A 26,345-nucleotide genomic window follows, 5' to 3' on the forward strand; every position below is an offset into this window, starting at 1 on the left:
TAACGTGTAGATGAAGCACTAACAGTAGGCTTTAAAAATTTCATTCTAGTGTCTTTCGTTTGGGAGAAAAATGCAAAGGTACAATACAGCTTTTCCTTGAAGATATCTCTCTTTTGCAAAGAGATAGGCATTGGAAAATGCAGGGCTATAACGTGTAGATGAAGCACTAACAGTAGGCTTTAAAAATTTCATTCTAGTGTCTTTCGTTTGGGAGAAAAATGCAAAGGTACAATACAGCTTTTCCTTGCCGATATCTCTCTTTTGCAAAGAGATAGGCATTGGAAAATTCAGGGCTATAACGTGTAGATGAAGCACTAACAGGAGGCTTTAAATTTTTCATTCTAGTGTCTTTCGTTTGGGAGAAAAATGCAAAGGTACAATACAGTTTTTCCTTGCCGATATCTCTCTTTTGCAAAGAGATAGGCATTGGAAAATTCAGGGCTATAACGTGTAGATGAAGCACTAACAGGAGGCTTTAAAATTTTCATTCTAGTGTCTTTCGTTTGGGAGAAAAATGCAAAGGTACAATACAGCATTTCCTTGCCGATATCTCTCTTTTGCAAAGAGATAGGCATTGGAAAATTCAGGGCTATTACGTGTAGATGAAGCACTAAAAGGAGGCTTTAAAATTTTCATTCTAGTGTCTTTCGTTTGGGAGAAAAATGTAAAAGTACAATGCAGCTTTTCCTTGCCGATATCTCTCTTTTGCAAAGAGATAGGCATTGGAAAATTCAGGGCTATAACGTGTAGATGAAGCACAAACAGGAGGCTTTAAAATTTTCATTCTAGTGTCTTTCGTTTGGGAGAAAAATGCAAAAGTACAATGCAGCTTTTCCTTGCCGATATCTCTCTTTTGCAAAGAGATAGGCATTGGAAAATTCAGGGCTATAACGTGTATATGAAGCACTAACAGGAGGCTTTAAAATTTTCATTCTAGTGTCTTTCGTTTGGGAGAAAAATGCAAAGGTACAATACAGCTTTTCCTTGCCGATATCTCTCTTTTGCTAAGAGATAGGCATTGGAAAATTCAGGGCTATAACGTGTAGATGAAGCACTAAAAGGAGGCTTTAAAATTTTCATTCTAGTGTCCTTCGTTTGGGAGAAAAATGCAATGGTACAATACATCTTTTCCTTGCCGATATCTCTCTTTTGCAAAGAGATAGGCATTGGAAAATTCAGGGCTATAACGTGTAGATGAAGCACTAACAGGAGGCTTTAAAATTTTCATTCTAGTTTCTTTCGTTTGGGAGAAAAATGCAAAGGTACAATACAGCATTTCCTTGCCGATATCTCTCTTTTGCAAAGAGATAGGCATTGGAAAATTCAGGGGTATTACGTGTAGATGAAGCACTAAAAGGAGGCTTTAAAATTTTCATTCTAGTTTCTTTCGTTTGGGAGAAAAATGTAAAAGTACAATGCAGCTTTTCCTTGCCGATATCTCTCTTTTGCAAAGAGATATGCATTGGAAAATTCAGGGCTATAACGTGTAGATGAAGCACTAACAGGAGGCTTTAAAATTTTCATTCTAGTGTCTTTCGTTTGGGAGAAAAATGTAAAAGTACAATGCAGCTTTTCCTTGCCGATATCTCTCTTTTGCAAAGAGATAGGCATTGGAAAATTCAGGGCTATAACTTGTATATGAAGCACTAACAGGAGGCTTTAAAATTTTCATTCTAGTGTCTTTCGTTTGGGAGAAAAATGCAAAGGTACAATACAGCTTTTCCTTGCCAATATCTCTCTTTTGCAAAGAGCTAGGCATTGGAAAATTCAGGGCTATAACGTGTAGATGAAGCACTAACAGGAGGCTTTAAAATTTTCATTCTAGTGTCTTTCGTTTGGGAGAAAAATGCAAAGGTACAATACAGCATTTCCTTGCCGATATCTCTCTTTTGCAAAGAGATAGGCATTGGAAAATTCAGGGCTATTACGTGTAGATGAAGCACTAAAAGGAGGCTTTAAAATTTTCATTCTAGTGTCTTTCGTTTGGGAGAAAAATGTAAAAGTACAATGCAGCTTTTCCTTGCCGATATCTCTCTTTTGCAAAGAGATAGGCATTGGAAAATTCAGGGCTATAACGTGTAGATGAAGCACTAACAGGAGGCTTTAAAATTTTCATTCTAGTGTCTTTCGTTTGGGAGAAAAATGCAAAGGTACAATACAGCTTTTCCTTGCCAATATCTCTCTTTTGCAAAGAGCTAGGCATTGGAAAATTCAGGGCTATAACGTGTAGATGAAGCACTAACAGGAGGCTTTAAAATGTTCATTCTAGTGTCTTTCGTTTGGGAGAAAAATGCAAAGGTACAATACAGCATTTCCTTGCCGATATCTCTCTTTTGCAAAGAGATAGGCATTGGAAAATTCAGGGCTATTACGTGTAGATGAAGCACTAAAAGGAGGCTTTAAAATTTTCATTCTAGTGTCTTTCGTTTGGGAGAAAAATGTAAAAGTACAATGCAGCTTTTCCTTGCCGATATCTCTCTTTTGCAAAGAGATAGGCATTGGAAAATTCAGGGCTATAACGTGTAGATGAAGCACTAACAGGAGGCTTTAAAATTTTCATTCTAGTGTCTTTCGTTTGGGAGAAAAATGTAAAAGTACAATGCAGCTTTTCCTTGCCGATATCTCTCTTTTGCAAAGAGATAGGCATTGGAAAATTCAGGGCTATAACGTGTAGATGAAGCACTAACAGGAGGCTTTAAAATTTTCATTCTAGTGTCTTTCGTTTGGGAGAAAAATGCAAAGGTACAATACAGCTTTTCCTTGCCGATATCTCTCTTTTGCTAAGAGATAGGCATTGGAAAATTCAGGGCTATAACGTGTAGATGAAGCACTAAAAGGAGGCTTTAAAATTTTCATTCTAGTGTCCTTCGTTTGGGAGAAAAATGCAAAGGTACAATACAGCTTTTCCTTGCCGATATCTCTCTTTTGCAAAGAGATAGGCATTGGAAAATTCAGGGCTATAACGTGTAGATGAAGCACTAATAGGAGGCTTTAAAATTTTCATTCTAGTGTCCTTCGTTTGGGAGAAAAATGCAAAGGTACAATACAGCTTTTCCTTGCCGATATCTCTCTTTTGCAAAGAAATAGGCATTGGAAAATTCAGGGCTATAACGTGTAGATGAAGCACTAACAGGAGGCTTTAAAATTTTCATTCTAGTGTCTTTCGTTTGGGAGAAAAATGCAAAGGTACAATACAGCTTTTCCTTGCCGATATCTCTCTTTTGCAAAGAGCTAGGCATTGGAAAATTCAGGGCTATAACGTGTAGATGAAGCACTAACAGTAGACTTTAAAATTTTCATTCTAGTGTCTTTCGTTTGGGAGAAAAATGCAAAGGTACAATACAGCTTTTCCTTGCCAATATCTCTCTTTTGCAAAGAGCTAGGCATTGGAAAATTCAGGGCTATAACGTGTAGATAAAGCACTAACAGGAGGCTTTAAAATTTTCATTCTAGTGTCTTTCGTTTGGGAGAAAAATGCAAAAGTACAATGCTGCTTTTCCTTGCCGATATCTCTCTTTTGCAAAGAGATAGGCATTGGAAAATTCAGGGCTATAACGTGTAGATGAAGCACTAACAGGAGGCTTTAAAATTTTCATTCTAGTGTCCTTCGTTTGGGAGAAAAATGCAAAGGTACAATACAGCTTTTCCTTGCCAATATCTCTCTTTTGCAAAGAGCTAGGCATTGGAAAATTCAGGGCTATAACGTGTAGATGAAGCACTAACAGGAGGCTTTAAAATTTTCATTCTAGTGTCTTTCGTTTGGGAGAAAAATGCAAAGGTACAATACAGCATTTCCTTGCCGATATCTCTCTTTTGCAAAGAGATAGGCATTGGAAAATTCAGGGCTATTACGTGTAGATGAAGCACTAAAAGGAGGCTTTAAAATTTTCATTCTAGTGTCTTTCGTTTGGGAGAAAAATGTAAAAGTACAATGCAGCTTTTCCTTGCCGATATCTCTCTTTTGCAAAGAGATAGGCATTGGAAAATTCAGGGCTATAACGTGTAGATGAAGCACTAACAGGAGGCTTTAAAATTTTCATTCTAGTGTCTTTCGTTTGGGAGAAAAATGCAAAGGTACAATACAGCTTTTCCTTGCCAATGTCTCTCTTTTGCAAAGAGCTAGGCATTGGAAAATGCAGGGCTATAACGTGTAGATGAAGCACTAACAGGAGGCTTTACAATTTTCATTCTAGTGTCTTTCGTTTGGGAGAAAAATGCAAAGGTACAATGCTGCTTTTCCTTGCCGATATCTCTCTTTTGCAAAGAGATAGGCATTGGAAAATTCAGGGCTATAACGTGTATATGAAGCACTAACAGGAGGCTTTAAAATTTTCATTCTAGTGTCTTTCGTTTGGGAGAAAAATGCAAAGGTACAATACAGCTTTTCCTTGCCGATATCTCTCTTTTGCTAAGAGATAGGCATTGGAAAATTCAGGGCTATAACGTGTAGATGAAGCACTAAAAGGAGGCTTTAAAATTTTCATTCTAGTGTCCTTCGTTTGGGAGAAAAATGCAAAGGTACAATACAGCTTTTCCTTGCCGATATCTCTCTTTTGCAAAGAGATAGGCATTGGAAAATTCAGGGCTATAACGTGTAGATGAAGCACTAATAGGAGGCTTTAAAATTTTCATTCTAGTGTCCTTCGTTTGGGAGAAAAATGCAAAGGTACAATACAGCTTTTCCTTGCCGATATCTCTCTTTTGCAAAGAAATAGGCATTGGAAAATTCAGGGCTATAACGTGTAGATGAAGCACTAACAGGAGGCTTTAAAATTTTCATTCTAGTGTCTTTCGTTTGGGAGAAAAATGCAAAGGTACAATACAGCTTTTCCTTGCCGATATCTCTCTTTTGCAAAGAGCTAGGCATTGGAAAATTCAGGGCTATAACGTGTAGATGAAGCACTAACAGTAGACTTTAAAATTTTCATTCTAGTGTCTTTCGTTTGGGAGAAAAATGCAAAGGTACAATACAGCTTTTCCTTGCCAATATCTCTCTTTTGCAAAGAGCTAGGCATTGGAAAATTCAGGGCTATAACGTGTAGATAAAGCACTAACAGGAGGCTTTAAAATTTTCATTCTAGTGTCTTTCGTTTGGGAGAAAAATGCAAAAGTACAATGCTGCTTTTCCTTGCCGATATCTCTCTTTTGCAAAGAGATAGGCATTGGAAAATTCAGGGCTATAACGTGTAGATGAAGCACTAACAGGAGGCTTTAAAATTTTCATTCTAGTGTCCTTCGTTTGGGAGAAAAATGCAAAGGTACAATACAGCTTTTCCTTGCCAATATCTCTCTTTTGCAAAGAGCTAGGCATTGGAAAATTCAGGGCTATAACGTGTAGATGAAGCACTAACAGGAGGCTTTAAAATTTTCATTCTAGTGTCTTTCGTTTGGGAGAAAAATGCAAAGGTACAATACAGCATTTCCTTGCCGATATCTCTCTTTTGCAAAGAGATAGGCATTGGAAAATTCAGGGCTATTACGTGTAGATGAAGCACTAAAAGGAGGCTTTAAAATTTTCATTCTAGTGTCTTTCGTTTGGGAGAAAAATGTAAAAGTACAATGCAGCTTTTCCTTGCCGATATCTCTCTTTTGCAAAGAGATAGGCATTGGAAAATTCAGGGCTATAACGTGTAGATGAAGCACTAACAGGAGGCTTTAAAATTTTCATTCTAGTGTCTTTCGTTTGGGAGAAAAATGCAAAGGTACAATACAGCTTTTCCTTGCCAATATCTCTCTTTTGCAAAGAGCTAGGCATTGGAAAATGCAGGGCTATAACGTGTAGATGAAGCACTAACAGGAGGCTTTACAATTTTCATTCTAGTGTCTTTCGTTTGGGAGAAAAATGCAAAGGTACAATGCTGCTTTTCCTTGCCGATATCTCTCTTTTGCAAAGAGATAGGCATTGGAAAATGCAGGGCTATAACGTGTAGATGAAGCACTAACAGGAGGCTTTAAAATTTTCATTCTAGTGTCTTTCGTTTGGGAGAAAAATGCAAAGGTACAATACAGCTTTTCCTTGCCAATATCTCTCTTTTGCAAAGAGCTAGGCATTGGAAAATTCAGGGCTATAACGTGTAGATGAAGCACTAACAGGAGGCTTTAAAATTTTCATTCTAGTGTCTTTCGTTTGGGAGAAAAATGCAAAAGTACAATGCAGCTTTTCCTTGCCGATATCTCTCTTTTGCAAAGAGATAGGCATTGGAAAATGCAGGGCTATAACGTGTAGATGAAGCACTAACAGTAGGCTTTAAAAATTTCATTCTAGTGTCTTTCGTTTGGGAGAAAAATGCAAAAGTACAATGCAGCTTTTCCTTGCCGATATCTCTCTTTTGCAAAGAGATAGGCATTGGAAAATTCAGGGCTATAACGTGTAGATGAAGCACTAATAGGAGGCTTTAAAATTTTCATTCTAATGTCCTTCGTTTGGGAGAAAAATGCAAAGGTACAATACAGCTTTTCCTTGCCGATATCTCTCTTTTGCAAAGAGATAGGCATTGGAAAATTCAGGGCTATAACATGTAGATGAAGCACTAACAGGAGGCTTTAAAATTTTCATTCTAGTGTCTTTCGTTTGGGAGAAAAATGCAAAAGTACAATGCAGCTTTTCCTTGCCGATATCTCTCTTTCGCAAAGAGATAGGCATTGGAAAATTCAGGGCTATACCGTGTAGATGAAGCACTAACAGGAGGCTTTTACATTTTCATTCTAGTGTCCTTCGTTTGGGAGAAAAATGCAAAGGTACAATACAGCTTTTCCTTGCCGATATCTCTCTTTTGCAAAGAGCTAGGCATTGGAAAATTCAGGGCTATAACGTGTAGATGAAGCACTAACAGGAGGCTTTAAAATTTTCATTCTAGTGTCTTTCGTTTGGGAGAAAAATGCAAAGGTACAATACAGTTTTTCCTTGCCGATATCTCTCTTTTGCAAAGAGATAGGCATTGGAAAATTCAGGGCTATAACGTGTAGATGAAGCACTAACAGGAGGCTTTAAAATTTTCATTCTAGTGTCCTTCGTTTGGGAGAAAAATGCAAAGGTACAATACAGCTTTTCCTTGCCAATATCTCTCTTTTGCAAAGAGCTAGGCATTGGAAAATTCAGGGCTATACCGTGTAGATGAAGCACTAACAGGAGGCTTTTACATTTTCATTCTAGTGTCCTTCGTTTGGGAGAAAAATGCAAAGGTACAATACAGCTTTTCCTTGCCGATATCTCTCTTTTGCAAAGAGATAGGCATTGGAAAATTCAGGGCTATAACGTGTAGATGAAGCACTAACAGGAGGCTTTAAAATTTTCATTCTAGTGTCTTTCGTTTGGGAGAAAAATGCAAAGGTACAATACAGCTTTTCCTTGCCGATATCTCTCTTTTGCAAAGAGATAGGCATTTGAAAATTCAGGGCTATAACGTATAGATGAAGCACTAACAGGAGGCTTTAAAATTTTCATTCTAGTGTCCTTCGTTTGGGAGAAAAATGCAAAGGTACAATACAGCTTTTCCTTGCCGATATCTCTCTTTTGCAAAGAGATAGGCATTGGAAAATTCAGGGCTATAACGTGTAGATGAAGCACTAATAGGAGGCTTTAAAATTTTCATTCTAGTGTCCTTCGTTTGGGAGAAAAATGCAAAGGTACAATACAGCTTTTCCTTGCCGATATCTCTCTTTTGCAAAGAGATAGGCATTGGAAAATTCAGGGCTATAACGTGTAGATGAAGCACTAACAGGAGGCTTTAAAATTTTCATTCTAGTGTCTTTCGTTTGGGAGAAAAATGCAAAGGTACAATACAGCTTTTCCTTGCCGATATCTCTCTTTTGCAAAGAGCTAGGCATTGGAAAATTCAGGGCTATAACGTGTAGATGAAGCACTAATAGGAGGCTTTAAAATTTTCATTCTAATGTCCTTCGTTTGGGAGAAAAATGCAAAGGTACAATACAGCTTTTCCTTGTCGATATCTCTCTTTTGCAAAGAGATAGGCATTGGAAAATTCAGGGCTATAACGTGTATATGAAGCACTAACAGGAGGCTTTAAAATTTTCATTCTAGTGTCTTTCGTTTGGGAGAAAAATGCAAAGGTACAATACAGCTTTTCCTTGCCGATATCTCTCTTTTGCAAAGAGCTAGGCATTGGAAAATTCAGGGCTATAACGTGTAGATGAAGCACTAACAGTAGACTTTAAAATTTTCATTCTAGTGTCTTTCGTTTGGGAGAAAAATGCAAAGGTACAATACAGCTTTTCCTTGCCAATATCTCTCTTTTGCAAAGAGCTAGGCATTGGAAAATTCAGGGCTATAACGTGTAGATGAAGCACTAACAGGAGGCTTTAAAATTTTCATTCTAGTGTCTTTCGTTTGGGAGAAAAATGCAAAGGTACAATACAGCTTTTCCTTGCCGATATCTCTCTTTTGCAAAGAGATAGGCATTGGAAAATTCAGGGCTATAACGTGTAGATGAAGCACTAACAGGAGGCTTTAAAATTTTCATTCTAGTGTCTTTCGTTTGGGAGAAAAATCAGCTTGAATGCTTCAGGGGCTGGGGCATAGCCAACATGAGCCCCACACCGAAGGAGGGTGGAGGTGTTTAATGCAAACTAGGGGTCAGACAAGCGCCGCAAAAGGCCACCATGCCCTGCACGCCCCTTTTCTGTTTTCATATGCAGACGAGGGTTGAAGCCAACTTTGACCCACTGCTTGGATGACATCACCATATGCAAATCCATCTGCGGCAGGCCTTCCCCCAGGAATGCTTGCACTAGTTGTTGCATTTGGTTTGTTGTTTGGGGGTGCTTCAGTATTAGGCAGCCTTCTGCCCTCCCATGTTCATCTGAAAATATGTGTTCTCCCTGCAGTTGTTGTCCCCAGATGAGAGTTCCCTTGTGCTGCCTCAGTTGAATCTCCTTAACTTGACAGAGATGTGCCTGAGCAGCGGCCCTCCCCAGCTCTATCCCAAATCATACTTATTTTGCATAGGAGATACCATGGTCATAAGGATTATTCTCCCAGGGTGAGGTTCATTCATTGCATTCTGGGTATGCTGACCCCTGTGATTTCCCCAAATGTGGGAAACTCGACTGCTTTATTTGTGGTAGTGGGGGACTGTGTTTGTGTTTTCCTCTGGTCAGCTCTGGTAAAAGTCAGATTTCTTTGTTTCAGAGCCTTGTTCTTCTTTTGAGAGTTCCCTTGTGCTAGTTCTTCAGAACGAACAAATCTTTTGCCTTTTACTAAAGATTTCCGTGGAGAGGAGCAAAACTGAGTTTTATCTCAATTTTTGCATGCCCCGTCTTATTGGGGTTTCTTTTATCAGTTTAAAGATAGAACGAGTGTGCTTTAATGTAAGCTCATTTGCGTAGAAATGACAGTAAATGTTTGTTTCTTTTCAAACAGAACTTTCTTGACTATACTAATTGCTTGAAAGATCTGGGAGCACATGGAAAAGAGTACAAACCATGTTTATAGCAAGGGGAAGCCTGGTGAGAAATCTGCTTTCTTTCTTTCAAATTGGGTGCTCACTTTGAGCTGAATGAGGACTGCTGGCATGGCACTCAGGCGACAGGTAGAATCTTGGTCATGCTGTGGTTTCTCTTCAGAACGAACAAATCTTTCGCCTTTTACTAAAGATTTCCGTGGAGAGGAGCAAAACTGAGTTTTATCTCAATTTTTGCATGCCCCATCTTATTGGGGTTTTATTTTATTGGTTTAAAGATAGAACGAGTGTGCTTTAATGTAAGCTCATTTGCATAGAAATGACAGTAAATGTTTGTTTCTTTTCAAACAGAACTTTCTTGACCACACTAATTGTTTGAAAGATCTGGGAGCACATGGAAAAGAGTACAAACCATGTTTATAGCAAGGGGAAGCCTGGTGAGAAATCTGCTTTCTTTCATTCAAATTGGGTGCTCACTTTGAGCTGAATGAGAACTGCTGGCATGGCACTCAGGCGACAGGTGGAATCTTGGTCATGCTCTGGTTTCTCTTCAGAACTAACAAATATTTCGCCTTTTATTAAAGATTTCCGTGGAGAGGAGCAAAACTGAGTTTTATCTCAATTTTTGCATGCCCCATATTATTGGGGTTTCTTTTATCAGTTTAAAGACAGAACGAGTGTGCTTTCTTGTTAGCTTTAATGTAAGTTTATTTGCATAACAATGACAGTAAATGTTTGTTTCTTTTCAAACAGAACTTTCTTGACCATGCTACTTGCTTGAAAGATCTGGGAGCACATGGAAAACAGTACAAACCATGCAGTATCACAAGAGCCTTTATTTGATCTTTCATGAAGATAGAGCAGAATTGAGGACACGTCAACAATTTCTGCCGAAGGTGGTTCATCTTTCCACATGGTGCCTTTGGCCACTGACACCTTCGTTGAGTCAAAGTCTCTGGCTGTGGTCAGAACTTTGAAAATTTATGTCACCAGAACGGTTCAGATTAGGAAAACAGAGGCTCTGTTTGTCCTGTATGCTCCCAACATGATTGGGTGTCCTGCTTCCATGCAGACCATTATGCGCTGGATCTGTGGTAAAATTCAGCATGCTCATTCCACGGCAGGATTGCCGTTACTGAATTAGGTGAAGACCCATTCTACTAGAAAGGTGGGTTCATCCTGGGCAGCTGGTCGGGGAGTCTCGGCATTGCAACTTTGCCGAGCAGCTATTTAGTAAACACTTTTGCTAAGTTTTACAAGTTTGATACCTTGGCTGATGATAACCTCAAGTTGGGTCATTCGGTGCTGCAGAGTCGTACGCACTCTCCCACCCGTTCAAGAGCTTTGGTATAACCCCATGGTTCTTAATGTGACCCCAGCATCCTCTAGGTCGTATGAGAAAATAGGATTTTAATACCTACCGGTAAATCCTTTTCTCTTAGTACGTAGAGGATGCTGGGCACCCGTCCCAGTCCATACTGTGTCTGCAGTTATTACTTGTGGTTATACACATGTTGTGTTACGGTTCTGGTCAGCTTTTTGCTGCAATTGTTCATGCCGTTGGCTTGTGTTCTGTTGAATGCCACGTTCTGCGGCATGCTTAAGGTGTGAGCTGGTAAGATGCTCACCTTAGTTTAACAATAAATCCTTTCCTCGAAATGTCCGTCTCCCTGGGCACAGTTCCTATAACTGGAGTCTGGAGGAGGGGCATAGAGGGAGGAGCCAGTTCACACCCTTTGAAAGTCTTAAAGTGCCCATGTCTCTTGCGGATCCCGTCTATACCCCATGGTTCTTAATGTGACCCCAGCATCCTCTACGGACTAAGAGAAAAGGATGCCCTTGTGTACTATCCTGACTTCTCCTCCCGTCTGCTTACTTTGTGCCTTCCAACGCACAATGCGAACTACAGGTGGTGCTGCAGGGCCCACACCCTTTTACTTGCCTTACAGAGCAGCTCTGGAGCTGTTACAGTGCCCAGCTGCTGCAAGAAATCAGCATGAATGCTTCAGGGGATGGGGCATGGCCAACATGAGCCCCACACCAAAGGAGGGTGGGGGTGTTTAATGCGAACTAGGGGTCATCCAAGCACTGCAAAAGGCCGCCATGCCCTGCATGCCCCTTTTCTCTTTTTATATGCAGATGAGGGTTCCAGCCAACTTTGGCCCACTGCTTGGATGACATCACCGTATGCAAATCCGTCTGCTGCAGACCTTCCCCCAGGAATGCTGTTACTAGTTGTTGGATATGGTTTGATATTTGATGGTGCTTCAGTATTAGGCAGCCTTCCGCCATCCCATGTTCATCTGAAAAGATGTGGTCTCCCTGCAGTTGTTGTCCCCAGACGAGAGTTCCCTTGTGCTTCCTCAGTTGAATCTCCTTAACTTGACGGGGGAGGGGCTGCCCGAGCTGCCACCCTCCCCAGCCCTATCCCAACTCATACTTATTTTACATATTAGATCTCTTGATCATGAAGATTGTTCTCACAGGGTGAGGTTCATCCATTATATTTTAAAATAGGAAGGTACAAATTACATATTTGAATTGCATCTATGTGCTGGATTCAAATGTCCCCCCCCCTTCCTTTCTCAATTGTGCCCGTCAGCAGCTATTCTAAGGTTGCTGCCAATGGGTGTGACACATTAATTTCTTCTGTGGGGTACACTGGACTCCACAAGGATTCACATTGGGGTGTAGAGTAGGATCTTGATCTGAGGCACCAACCGGCTCAAAGCTTTTGACTGTTCCCAAGAAGCTCAGTGCATTCTCCTCTATAACCCCGCTTCCATGAACAGGGAGCTCAGTTTGTAGTTGGTGCCTTCAGTAGCAGGCCAATTAACAGGGGCCTGCCTCAGGCAGCCTATTCTTAGCTATTAATTTTGACAAGAAAAGAAGAACTTGTTTTATGAGAATCTACAAGGGCTGCAGCAGGCTAGGTCTAATAGACATCTTTACTGCAGCTTCATCACTCCCAGCGGCGCTATATACTCCCGTGCCCTGGTTGCTGGGTCACTGCAGCGGAGGCTCCGGTTTCATCCTAAGGTCAGTCACACACACACCACCCTTCCGGATCACGAGGCCGCTGATGAAGGGGAGCGAGGCCGTAGGGGGTGGGCCGTGTGCGCACTGCGGTGGACACTGATTACTGGGCAGCCGCTCCACTAGCCACCAGGTACAGTTAAGGAGCACAGGTCTGGGGGTTTTTCTCCTATATTAACCCAATTTTGTACTGCCCGCAGCGCATTGTGATAGGTAATAGGGCCTGATTCAGGTTGGATTGCAATCACAATAAGCGATCCAACTGCAAAAATTGCTAAGAGCATACGCATGTGCCTGCATTTTCTGCGGCACCCCGCAGAGAATGTGATCGCCTCTGCCTGTCAATCGGGGTGGGGAAGGGGGGGAGAGGTGGGTCAGCAACACTCCATTTCCAAGTCAGGGATGGAGCGGTGCGGGGGCAAGGCTTCAAAATGGGGTCTGCAACGGAGGAGACACAGGGGGCGTGGTCACAGCGGCTGTATGACATCACATTCAGCCGCTGTGATCACAAAAATGGTGGCGGCTTCCTGCGCGCACATACAGTCTGCACCAGCAGGAGCCTACACCATTTTTTATGATCACGCTGAACTGCAGTGCGACTGCAATTACAGCATGGTCAAGAAGGGAGGCGTCATGCTGGGTGGCCATGCCCTGTCACTGTGCAGGAGCCAGCACCGCTCACACACTAGTCCCCGGGTGCAGCCCCCAACCCCCGGGACACCCGGAGCAACAAAATGTAGATTCAGGCCACCAGGCCACGCCCCTACCTATGAAACCATGCCTCCTTTTTACCATTGCGCTGCTTATCTGCGCGCACTGCATTACAATCTCCCTCGCCACCTCTCTGTGTGTCACCAGTGATAGTGACACCTCTGCCATGCTTGTAGCAGCTGGTCCTAAGATCTACGCCTCAAACCCTGAGTGTTTGCCCTTGTGACTTGTTAATCATCATAGCGAAGCAGATGCTTACAGAAAACTGCAGGGGCTTAGATTGAAAATAAAAAAATTGATGGGTATAAGGTAGAGAGGAGCGGGTTCGGTTCTCCGAGAACCGAATTCCCCACGAACTCCACGTGGTTTACACTGGTCCGAGGCAGGCTCGGTTGTTCCCGCCTGACTCGGAAAACCTGAACAAGGGAAAATGTCATCATCCCGCTGTCGGATTCTCGCGAGATTCGGATTCCATATAAAGAGCTGCGCGTTGCTGCCATTTTTACTCGTGCATTGAAGAGAGAGCGGAGAGGACGTGGCTATGTTCTCTCAGTGGAAATCTCAATATCAGTGCTCAGTATCAGTGGTTACTTATTGCTGCTCAGTAATACTAGTAGTGTGTCTCTCCTGCTCAGTGTCAGTTCTCAGTAGTATCCTCATCAGTGCTCAGTATCACTGCTCATTGTCTTGTGCTGCATTGTGGTGCTCAGCATACTACAGTACATTACTAATAGTCCAGTGCTGCATCTTGCTGCTCAGTGTCAGTTCTAGTATCCTCATCAGTGCTCACTATCACTGCTCATTGCATTGTGGTGTTCTGTATACTACAATAACATAGTAATATAGTAACATAGTTTTTGAGGTTGAATAGAGGCAAATTGCCCATCGTGTTCAACCTGTTTTAAGTTGTGATGATTCTACATACTTGCTGAATAATGTTTTATGACTAGTTAGCTACTATAACTCATGTTACCCCCGGATTAACCATGTTGATATTTTAAGTATTATAACCTTGGATAGCTTTTTCATTCAGAAATGTATCCATTCCTTTTTTAAATCCAATTACAGAGTCCGCCATTACCACCTTCCCTGGCAGGGAATTCCACATCCTGATTGCCCTAACAGTGAAGAAACCTTTCCTCCATTGCGTTCTGAACTTTCCTCCAGTCGCAGCGAGTGACCACGTGTTCTTTTAATAAATAATTCCTCTGATAACTCTTTGTTATGTATCTTTACATATTTGAAGATATTAATAATATCTCCTCTTAGGCACCTCTTTTCTAGTGTATAAATATTCAGCCTAGTAAGTCTTTCCTTATAGTCCAGTACTTTTAGGCCTTTAATCAATTTAGTCTTCAGGATCTCTTACACTTCCATGAGCAGCAGAGTAGTGCAATGGAAGCATGCTGGGCCCATAACCCAGAGGTCGATTGATCGAAACTATCCTCTGCTATGTGCATTTTTTTTTTTATAATTAAAGTAATCAAAAACTGGGATTGATATTTTGGCTCTTTTATTTTTACTTAAAGTACAATAACTTTTATCATTTTAATTTGTTTTAATAGTATATTGACAGCATTGTTTTCTTTAAAAAATCCACTTAATTTTCTTTACCCTATTACTGAAATGGTAATTGACAAAAACAAACTACATTGTCACCAGAAGAGCAATGCAAAATGTACAAGTGATATATGAAAATCATCTTCCATCTTGAATTTCAATGATGCATTGGGACAACAATTTGTGAGAAACATCTTCACCCACAAAGAAAGATTTTCTTAATTCCTTACCTGTGTGCTGATTAGATATCACCTTGTTTTCACATTAAACAGACTTCCCCGTGAGGAAGCAGCAAGGATGCAGTGACGTTTCCTGGTGTCAACCTGTATTATTTCAGTAGACATTGAAATGAGGATGCATCTTTGATGCCTTTCCAATGAAGCAAGTTTATTTCAGTAATAGGTGAAAAACCATTCCTACAAAGGTGTTAATCAGAGACTTGGCTTTGTGGACACTTTTCAGAGAGCAAATTTGTTAGCATAAACATAAAATCAGAAAATGAAGAGCTGTTTAATCACTCAATTGGACTTTTCTGCCAGCATATTTTTTTTCTCTGCAACCCACTGCTAAATTGTGCTTCCTAGCTGTTTTTTTATAAAATCACTTAATCAAATCTAACTCTGATTACATCAGAGAAGGCCAGGTACCCTACACCATAAGGGGGGTTTTTGAAATTTTGACTTGTCTACTTAAAGATCACCAAAATCTGATTACAAGGTCAATTACATCCCTGGGTGGGATTGAACCACCAACCTTTTGGTTAATAGCCAAACATGCTAACCGATTGCGCCACAGAGACACCTTGCAAAAGTCAATACTGACAAAGGCTAATAATCATTCATCTAGAACGTTTCCTAGAAAAACTTTAAAAAGTCAATAATCTGGAGAATTTTTGTAAGAAACACATTGGTACTTTCCCATGATGAGTGAGTGCTTCAGGATTTCTTGCACTTACATGGGCTATTAACCAAAAGGTTGGTGGTTCAATCCCACCCAGGGATGTAATTGACCTTGTCATCAGATTTTGGTGATCTTTAAGTAGACAAGTCAAAATTTCAAACCCCCTCTTATGGTGTAGGGTACCTGGCCTTCTCTGACGTAATCAGAGTTAGATTTAATTAAGTGATTTTATAAAAAACAGCTAGGAAGCACAATTTAGCAGTGGGTTGCAGAGAAAAAAATAACATTTTAAACCTACCGGTAATTTTTTTTTCTCGTAGTCCGTAGAGGATGATGGGGACTCCGTAAGGACCATGGGGGATAGACGGGCTCCGCAGCAGACATGGGCACTTTAAGAAAGACTTTAGATCTGGGTGTGCACTGGCTCCTCCCTCTATGCCCCTCCTCCATACCTCAGTTAGAGAAACTGTGCCCAGAGGAGACAGACAGTTCGAGGAAAGGATTTTTGTTAATCCAAGGTCAAGATTCATACCAGCCACACCAATCACACCGTATAACTTGTGATATACTACCCAGTTAACAGTATGAATCAAATCTAACTCTGATTACATCAGAGAAGGCCAGGTACCCTACACCATAACAGGGGTTTTCGAAATTTTGACTTGTCTACTTAAAGATCAACAAAATCTGATTACAAGTTCAATTACATCCCTGGGTGGGATTGAACCACCAACCTTTTGGTTAATAGCCGTACACACTAACTGATTGCGCCACAGCGAAACTTTGCAAAAGTACATACTGACAAAGGCTAATAAGCATTCATCTAGAACGATTCCTAGAAAAACTTTAAAAAGTCAATAATAAGGAGAGTTTTTGTAAGATGTTTCTTCCAGCAACCAATGAAGAAACACATTGGTACTTTCGCATGATGAGTGAGTGCTTCAGGATCTCTTGCACTTACATGTGCAGCAGAGTACTGTAATGGAAGCATGCTGGGTCCATAACCCAGAGGTAGGCAGATTGAAACTATCCTCTGCTATATGACTTGTCTACTTAAATATTACCAAAATTTGATGACAAGGTCAATTACGTCCCTGGATGGGATTGAACCACCAACCTTTTGATTAATAGCTGAACACACTAACCGATTGCGCCACAGAGACACTTTGCAAAAAGTACATACTGACAAAGACTAATAAGCATTCATCTAGAACGTTTCCTAGAAAAACTTTAAAAAGTCAATAATCTGGAGAGTTTTTGTAAGATGTTTCTTCCAGCAACCAATGAAGAAACACATTGGTACTTTCCCATGATGAGTGAGTGCTTCAGGATCTCTTGCACTTACATGTGCAGCAGAGTACTGCAATGGAAGCATGCTGGGCCCATAACCCAGAGGTAGGCAGATTGAAACTATCCTTTGCTATATGCATTTTTTTTTTGTTCATTAAAGTAATCCAAAACTGGGATTGATATTTTAGCTTTTATTTTTACTTAAAGTACAATAACTTTTACCATTTTAATTTGTTTTAATAGTATATTGACAGTGTTGTTTTCTTTCAAAAATCCAATTAATTTTCTTTACCCGATTATTAAAATGGTAATTGACAAAAACAAACTACATTGTCACCAGAAGAGCAATACAAAATGTACAAGTGATATATTAAAATCATCTTTCCAGCTTGAATTTCAATGATGCATTGGGGCAACGATTTTGTGAGAAACATCTTCACCCTTAAATAAAGATTTTCTTTATTCCTTACCTGTGTGCTAATTAGATATCACCTTGTTTTCACATTAAACAGACTTCCACATGAGAAAGCAGCAAGGATGCAGTGGCGTTAATGTTTCCTGGTGTCAACCTGTATTATTTCAGTAGATATTGAAATGAGGATGCATCTTGCTGCCTTTCCAATGAAGCAAGTTTAATTTAGTAATAGGTGAAAAACCATCCCTACAAATATGTTAATCAGATACTTGGCTTTGTGGACACTTTTCAGAGAACAAATTAGTTAGCATAAAAATAAAGCCAGAAAATGAAGAGCTGTTTAATCACTCAATTGGATTTTTCTGCCAGCATATTTCTTTTTCTCTGCAACCCACTGCTAAATTGTGCTTCCTAGCTGTTTTTTTATAAAATCACTGATTCAAATCTAACTCTGATTACATCAGAGTAGGCCAGGTACCCTACACCATAAGAAGGGGGTTTGAAATTTTGACTTGTCTACTTAAAGATCACCAAAATCTGATAACAAGGTCAATTACATCGTTGGGTGGGATTGAACCACCAACCCTTTGATTAATAACCAAACACACTAACCGATTGCGCCACAGAGACACTTTACAAACATACATACTGACAAAGGCTAATAAGCATTCATCTAGAACGTTTCCTAGAAAAACTTTAAAAAGTCAATAATCTGGAGAGTTTTTGTAAGATGTTTCTTCCATCAACCAACGAAGAAACACATTGGTACTTTCCCATGATGAGTGAGTGCTTCAGGATCTCTTGCACTTACATGTGCAGCAGAGTACTGCAATGGAAACATGCTGGGCCCATAACCCAGAGGTAGGCAGATTGAAACTATCCTCTGCTATATGCATTTTTTTTTGTTAATTAAAGTAATCCAAAACTGGGATTGATATTTTTGCTCTTTTATTTTTACTTAAAGTACAATAACTTTTACCATTTTAATTTGTTTTAATAGTATATTGACAGTATTGTTTTCTTTCAAAAATCCACTTAATTTTCTTTACCCTATTATTAAAATGGTAATTGACAAAAACAAACTACATTGTCACCAGAAGAGCAATACAAAATGTACAAGTGATATATTAAAATCATCTTTCCAGCTTGAATTTCAATGATGCATTGGGGCAACGATTTTGTGAGAAACACCTTCACCCTTAAATAAAGATTTTCTTAATTCCTTACCTGTGTGCTAATTAGATATCACCTTGTTTTCACATTAAACAGACTTCCACATGCGAAAGCAGCAAGGATGCAGTGGCGTTTATGTTTCCTGGTGTCAACCTGTATTATTTCAGTAGACATTGAAATGAGGATGCATCTTGCTGCCTTTCCAATGAAGCAAGTTTAATTCAGTAATAGGTGAAAAACCATTCCTACAAAGGTGTTAATCAGAGACTTGGCTTTGTGGACACTTTTCAGAGAGCAAATTTGTTAGCATAAACATAAAATCAGAAAATGAAGAGCTGTTTAAACAGCTACTGCCTGAGGGTCTCTTGACCTGGTGCAATACCTCTGTAGCTTTTTGTTGAGGCGGGACGCCATCATGTCTATCTGGAACAGTCCCCACCGACTTGCAATCTGTGCGAAGACTTCCTGATGGAGTCCCCACTCTCCTGGATGTAGGTCGTGTCTGCTGAGGAAGTCTGCTTCCCAGTTGTCCACTCCCGGAATGAACACTGCTGACAGTGCGCTTACATGATTCTCCGCCCAGCGAAGAATTCTGGTGGCTTCCGCCATCGCCACTCTGCTCCTTGTGCCGCCTTGGCGGTTTACATGAACTACTGCGGTGACGTTGTCTGACTGGATCAGAACTGGTTGGTCGCGAAGTAAGGTCTCCGCTTGACATAGGGCGTTGTATATGGCCCTTAGCTCCAGGATGTTGATGTGAAGACAAGTCTCCTGACTTGACCAAAGACCTTGGAAATTTCTTCCCTGTGTGGCTGCTCCCCAACCTCGGAGGCTCGCGTTCGTGGTCACCAGGATCCAGTCCTGAATGCCGAACCTGCGGCCCTCTAGAAGGTGAGCACTCTGCAGCCACCACAGGAGAGATACCCTGGCCCTAGGGGACAGGGTGATCAACTGATGAATCTGTAGATGTGACCCGGACCACTTGTCCAGTAGGTCCCATTGCAAGATCCTCGCATGGAACCTGCCGAAGGGAATGGCCTCGTATGATGCCACCATCATTCCCAGGACTCGAGTGCAGTGATGCACTGACACCTGTTTTGGTTTCAATAGGTTCCTGACCAGAGTCATGAGTTCCTGGGCCTTTTCTATCGGAAGATAAACCCTTTTCTGGTCCGTATCCAGAATAATGCCCAAGCAAAGTCAGACGAGTCGTAGGAACCAACTGCGACTTCGGGATATTGAGAATCCAGCCGTTTTGCTGTAACACCTTCAATGAAAGTTATACGCTGTTCAGCAACTGCTCTCTTGATCTCGCTTTTATGAGGAGATCGTTCAAGTACGGGATAATTGTGACACCTTGCTTTCGCAGGAGCACCATAATTTCCGTCATTACCTTGGTGAAAATTCTCGGAGAAAATTCTGGAGAGACCAAACGGCAACGTCTGAAATTGGTAATGACAATACTGTACCGCAAATCTTAGGTACGCCTGATGAGGTGGATAAATGAGTACATGAAGGTATGCATCCTTTATGTCCAGAGATATCATAAAATCCCCCCCTTCTAGGCTGGCGATGACCGCTCTTAGCGATTCCATCTTGAACTTGAACCTTTTCAAGTATAGGTTCAGGGATTTTAAATTTAATATGGGTCTGACCAAACCGTCCGGTTTTGGGACTACAAACAGGGTCGAATAATTTCCCTTTCCTTGTTGAAGCAGGGGAACCTTGACCACCACCTGTTGAAGATACAATTTGTGAATTGCATTTAACACTATCTCCCTTTCCTGGGGAGAAGATGGTAGGGCCGATTTGAAAAACCGGCGAGGAGGCACCTCTTCGAATTTCAGCTTGTAACCCTGAGAAACAATTTCTATTGCCTAGGGATCCACCTGCGAATGAACCCAGATGTGGCTGAAAACACGAAGACGTGCCCCCAACTGGGCGGACTCCTTTAGCGGAGCCCCAGCGTCATGCGGTGGATTTTGTAGAGGCCGGGGAGGACTTCTGTTCCTGGGAACTAGCTGTGTTGTGCAGCTTCTTCCCTCTGCCCTTACCTCTGGCAAGAAAGGACGCACCTCGTACTTTCTTGTTTCTCTGTGATCGAAAGGACTGCATTTGATAATGTGGTGCTTTCTTAGGCTGTGAGGGAATATAAGGCAAAAAATTTGATTTACCAGCTGTAGCTGTGGAGACAAGGTCCGAGAGACCTTCCCCAAACAATTCCTCACACCTGTAAGGTAAAACCTCCATATGCCTTTTTGAGTCGGCATCACCTGTCCATTGCCGGGTCCATAGGACTCGTCTAGCAGAAATCGACATAGCGTTTATTCTAGAACCCAGTAGACTAATGTCACTTTGAGCATCTCTCATATATAGGACAGCATCTTTTATATGCCCTATGGTCAATAACATAGCATCCTTATCTAGGGTCTCAATCTCTGCTGATAAGGTATCTGTCCATGCTGCCACCGCGCTACAACCTCGGCCGACGCAATTGCCGGTCTGAGTAAGGTACCAGAATGTGTGTAAATGGACTTTAGGGTAACCTCCTGCTTGCGGTCAGCAGGGTCCCTGATGGTAGCCGTATCCTGGGATGGCAGCGCTACCTTTTTGGATAAGCGTGTCAATGCTTTATCCACCCTAGGGGAGGATTCCCACCGTATCCTGTCCATTGGCGGGAAAGGATACGCCATAAGAATCCTTTTGGGAATCTGCAGCTTTTTGTCTGGAGATTCCCAAGCTTTTTCACATAATTCGTTCAACTCATGTGAGGGGGGAAAGGTTATCTCAGGTTTCTTTCCCTTATACATGTGTACCCTCGTGTCAGGGACAGGGGACTCTGTGATGTGCAAAACATCTTTTATTGCAATAATCATATATCGAATACATTTAGCCAATTTTGGTTGTAACTTTGCATCATCGTAGTCGACACTGGAGTCAGAATCTGTGTCGGTATCTGTGTCAACTATTTGGGATAGTGGGCGCTTTTGAGACCCCGAAGGTCCCTGCGACATAGGGACAGGCATGGGTTGACTCCCTGACTGTTCCCTAGCTTCAGCTTTGTCTAATCTCTTGTGTAATAAGTTTACATTAGCACTTAAAACATTCCACATATCCATCCAGTCAGGTGTCGGCGTTGTCGACGGAGACACCACATTAATTTGCTCCTGCTCCTCTCTAGGAGAGCCTTCTACCTCAGACATGTCGACACACGTGTACCGACACACCATACACTCAGGGAATCCTCTTATCTGAGGACAGTTCCCCAACAAGGCCCTTTGGAGAGACAGAGAGAGAAAGTATGCCAGCACACACCCCAGCGCTATATGACCCAGGAAAAAAACACAATCATTTTATGTTTACCCAGTAGCGCTGTATTTCCATATATATATGCGCCTAATTATGTGCCCCCTCTTCTTTAAGACCCTCTTTCTACCGTGGTATAAGCAGGGGAGAGTCCATGGAGCTTCCCCTCAGCGGTGCTGTGGAGAAAATGGCGCTGGGGAGTGCTGAGGGAGAAGCCCCACCCCCTCAGCGACGGGCTTCTGTCCCGCTCAAATAGCCCCCCCCATAAAAAAATGGCGGGGGCTCTTATATATATATACAGTGCCTAGCTGCATATATATTTATTTTGCCAAAGAGAGGTCTATATTGCTGCCCAGGGCGTCCCCCCTGCGCCCTTCACCCTTACACTGACTGCCGTGTGTGAGGTGTATGGGAGCAATGGAGCACAGCTTTACTGCTGTGCGTTACCTCAGTGAAGATCATGAAGTCTTCCGCCGCCTCTGAAGTCTTCTTTTCTTCTCATACTCACCCGGCTTCTATCTTCCGGCTCTGCGAGGGGGACGGCGGCGCGGCTCTGGGACGGACGGCGAGGGTGAGACCTGCGTACCGATCCCTCTGGAGCTAATGCTGTACAGTAGCCTAAGAAGCAGAGCCTATCAACTCACAGAAGTAGGTGTGCATCTCTCCCCTCCGCCCCTCGATGCAGGGAGTCTGTTGCCAGCAGGCTCCCTGAAAATAAAAAAATCTAACAAATATACTTTCTGTCAGGAAACTCAGGAGAGCTCCCTGAAAAGCACCCAGTCTCCTCTGGGCACAGTAGTAAACTGAGGTCTGGAGGAGGGGCATAGAGGGAGGAGCCAGTGCACACCCAGATCTAAAGTCTTTCTTAAAGTGCCCATGTCTCCTGCGGAGCCCGTCTATCCCCCATGGTCCTTACGGAGTCCCCAGCATCCTCTAGGACGTAAGATAAAAATTATGCTGGCAGAAAAATCCAATTGAGTGATTAAACAGCTCCAGAGCTGCTCTGTAAGGCAAGTAAAAGGGTGTGGGCCCTGCAGCACTACCTGTAGTTTGCATTGTGCATTGGAAGCCTAGTTTGCTGTCTGTTTCCACTTCTTTTTTCTTGATCCCCTCCCGTCTATACCCTTGTGCACTATCCTGACTTCTCCTCCCGTCTGCTTACTTTGTGCCTTCCAATGCACAATGCAAACTACAGGTAGTGCTGCAGGGCCCACACCCTTTTACTTGCCTTACAGAGCAGCTCTTGAGCTGTTACAGTGCCCAGCTGCTGCAAGAAATCAGCGTGAATGCTTCAGGGGCTGGGGCATGGCCAACATGAGCCCCACACCGAAGGAGGGTGGGGGTGTTTAATGCGAACTAGGGGTCTTGCACAATGCGAACTACAGGTAGTGCTGCAGGGCCCACACCCTTTTACTTGCCTTACAGAGCAGCTCTGGAGCTGTTACAGTGCCCAGCTGCTGCAAGAAATCAGCTTGAATCCTTCAGGGGCTGGGGCATAGCCAACATGAGCCCCACACCGACAGAGGGTGGAGGTGTTTAATGCGAACTAGGGGTCATCCAAGTGCCGCAAAAGGCCGCCATGCCCTGCACGCCCCTTTTCTCTTTTCATATGCAGACGAGGGTTGAAGCCAACTTTGACCCACTGCTTGGATGACATCGCCATATGCAAATCCATCTGCTGCAGGCCTTCCCCCAGGAATGCTTGCACTAGTTGTTGCATTTGGTTTGTTGTTTGGGGGTGCTTCAGTATTAGGCAGCCTTCTGCCCTCCCATGTTCATCTGAAAATATGTGTTCTCCCTGCAGTTGTTGTCCCCAGATGAGAGTTCCCTTGTGCTGCCTCAGTTGAATCTCCTTTACTTGACAGAGATGTGCCTGAGCAGCGGCCCTCCCCAGCCCTATCCCAAATCATACTTATTTTGCATAGGAGATACCATGGTCATGAAGACTGTTCTCCCAGGGTGCGGTTCATTCATTGCATTCTGGGTATGCTGACCCCTGTGATTTCCCCAAATGTGGGAAACTCGACTGCATTATTTAATGCGAACTAGGGGTCATCCAAGCACCGCAAAAGGCCGCCATGCCCTGCATACCCCTTTTCTCTTTTCATAAGCAGACGAGGTTTGAAGCCAACCTTGACCCACTGCTTGGATGACATCACTTGCTGCCTTTCCAATGAAGCAAGTTTAATTTAATAATAGGTGAAAAACCATCCCTACAAAGGTGTTAATAAGATACTTGGCTTTGTGGACACTTTTCAGAGCACAAATTTGTTAGCATAAAAATAAAGCCAGAAAATGAAGAGCTGTTTAATCACTCAATTGGATTTTTCTGCCAGCATATTTCTTTTTCTCTGCAACCCACTGCTAAATTGTGCTTCGTGGCTGTTTTTTTTATAAAATCACTTAATCAAATCTAACTCTGATTACATCAGAGAAGGCCAGGTACCCTACACCATAACAGGGGTTTTCGAAATTTTGACTTGTCTACTTAAAGATCACCAAAATCTGATAACAAGGTCAATTACGTCCCTAGGTGGGATTGAACCACCAACCTTTTGGTTAACAACTGAACACGCTAACTGTTTGTGCCTCAGAGACACTTTGCGAAAGTACATACTGACAAAGGCTAATAAGCATTCATCTAGAACGTTTCCTAGAAAAACTTTAAAAAGTCAATAATCTGGAGAGTTTTTGTAAGATGTTTCTTCCATCAACCAATGAAGAAACACATTGGTACTTTCCCATGATGAGTGAGTGCTTCAGGATCTCTTGCACTTACATGTGCAGCAGAGTACTGTAATGGAAGCATGCTGGGTCCATAACCCAGAGGTAGGCAGATTGAAACTATCCTCTGCTATATGCATTGTTTTTTGTTAATTAAAGTAATCCAAAACTGGGATTGATATTTTTGCTCTTTTATTTTTACTTAAAGTACAATAACTTTTACCATTTTAATTTGTTTTAATAGTATATTGACAGTATTGTTTTCTTTCAAAAATCCACTTAATTTTCTTTACCCTATTATTAAAATGGTAATTGACAAAAACAAACTACATTGTCACCAGAAGAGCAGTACAAAATATACAAGTGATATATTAAAATCATCTTTCCAGCTTTAATTTCAATGATGCCTTGGTGCAACAATTTTGTGAGAAACATCTTCACCCATAAAGAAAGATTTTCTTAATTCCTTACCTGTGTGCTGATTAGATATCACCTTGTTTTCACATTAAACAGACTTCCCCATGAGGAAGCAGCAAGGATGCAGTGACGTTTATGTTTCCTGGTGTCAACCTGTATTATTTCAGTAGACATTGAAATGAGGATGCATCTTGCTTCCTTTCCAATGAAGCAAGTTTAATTCAGTAATAGGTGGATAATCATTCCTACAAAGGTGTTAATCAGAGACTTGGCTTTGTGGACACTTTTCAGAGAGCAAATTTGTTAGCATAAACATAAAATCAGAAAATGAAGAGCTGTTTAATCACTCAATTGGACTTTTCTGCCAGCATAATTTTTTTTCTCTGCAACCCACTGCTAAATTGTGCTTCCTAGCTGTTTTTTATAAAATCACTTAATCAAATCTAACTCTGATTACATCAGAGAAGGCCGGGTACCCTACACCATAAGAGGGGGTTTGAAATTTTGACTTGTCTACTTAAAGATCACCAAAATCTGATAACAAGGTCAATTACGTCCCTGGGTGGGATTGAATCACCAACCTTTAGGTTAATAGCCATACACACTGACTGATTGCGCCACAGCGACACTTTGCAAAAGTACATACTGACAAAGGCTAATAAGCATTCATCTAGAACGTTTCCTAGAAAAACTTTAAAAAGTCAATAATCTGGAGAATTTTTGTAAGAAACACATTGGTACTTTCCCATGATGAGTGAGTGCTTCAGGATCTCTTGCACTTACATGGGCTATTAACCAAAAGGTTCCCACCCAGTGATGTAATTGACCTTGTGATCAGATTTTGGTGATCTTTAAGTAGACAAGTCAAAATTTCAAACCCCCTCTTATGGTGTAGGGTACCTGGCCTTCTCTGACGTAATCAGAGTTAGATTTAATTAAGGTGCGCAAGGACATAGAAGGGAGCGGTTTAAGAAAAGAGAAGTGGAAACAGACAGCAAACTAGGCTGGAGAGAGACCTGAGACAAAGAGATCTGAATTATACGAGAGCCGACCAGGGGAAACACAAATTATGCAGTCAAGTTTCCCACATTTGGGGAAATCGCAGGAGCAGCACACCCAGAGTGCAATGGGTGAGCCTTGCCCTGGGAGAAGCACCTTCATGATCATAGTATCTCACCTGGCAGGTAAGTAGGAGTTGGGCTAGTGCTGGGGAGGGTCGCTGCTCGGGTACGCCCCTGTCAAGTGAAGGAGATCCAACTGAGGCAGCACAAGGGAACTCTCGAAAGAACAACAAGGCTAGAGGAAGATCTGAGACAAAGAAATCTGACTTTTACCAGAGCTGACCAGAGGAAAGCACAAACACAGTCCCCCACTACCACCAGGAAACATTAACG

The 26,345-nt window shown here is 41.9% G+C and overlaps 5 non-coding genes and 1 pseudogene across 5 annotated transcripts; 5 read left to right on the plus strand and 1 right to left on the minus strand.

Moving 5' to 3' along the window:
- The first annotated feature begins 8,948 nt into the window (after positions 1-8,948).
- LOC135048323 (U1 spliceosomal RNA) lies at positions 8,949-9,112 on the plus strand. Its single transcript, XR_010240238.1, has one exon. It is a non-coding gene; the product is annotated as a U1 spliceosomal RNA (small nuclear RNA).
- A 59-nt stretch (positions 9,113-9,171) lies between these two features.
- LOC135048303 (U5 spliceosomal RNA) lies at positions 9,172-9,288 on the plus strand. Its single transcript, XR_010240218.1, has one exon. It is a non-coding gene; the product is annotated as a U5 spliceosomal RNA (small nuclear RNA).
- Positions 9,289-9,562: 274 nt separating this feature from the next.
- Positions 9,563-9,678, plus strand: LOC135048297 (U5 spliceosomal RNA). Its single transcript, XR_010240212.1, has one exon. It is a non-coding gene; the product is annotated as a U5 spliceosomal RNA (small nuclear RNA).
- Positions 9,679-9,953: 275 nt separating this feature from the next.
- LOC135048300 (U5 spliceosomal RNA) lies at positions 9,954-10,069 on the plus strand. Its single transcript, XR_010240215.1, has one exon. It is a non-coding gene; the product is annotated as a U5 spliceosomal RNA (small nuclear RNA).
- Positions 10,070-23,718: 13,649 nt separating this feature from the next.
- On the plus strand, positions 23,719-23,897 carry LOC135048290 (U1 spliceosomal RNA; annotated as a pseudogene).
- A 2,083-nt stretch (positions 23,898-25,980) lies between these two features.
- Positions 25,981-26,143, minus strand: LOC135048334 (U1 spliceosomal RNA). Its single transcript, XR_010240249.1, has one exon. It is a non-coding gene; the product is annotated as a U1 spliceosomal RNA (small nuclear RNA).
- Positions 26,144-26,345: the final 202 nt, after the last annotated feature.

This window comes from Pseudophryne corroboree, unplaced genomic scaffold, assembly GCF_028390025.1.
Source record: "Pseudophryne corroboree isolate aPseCor3 unplaced genomic scaffold, aPseCor3.hap2 scaffold_947, whole genome shotgun sequence".
NCBI lineage: Eukaryota > Metazoa > Chordata > Amphibia > Anura > Myobatrachidae > Pseudophryne > Pseudophryne corroboree.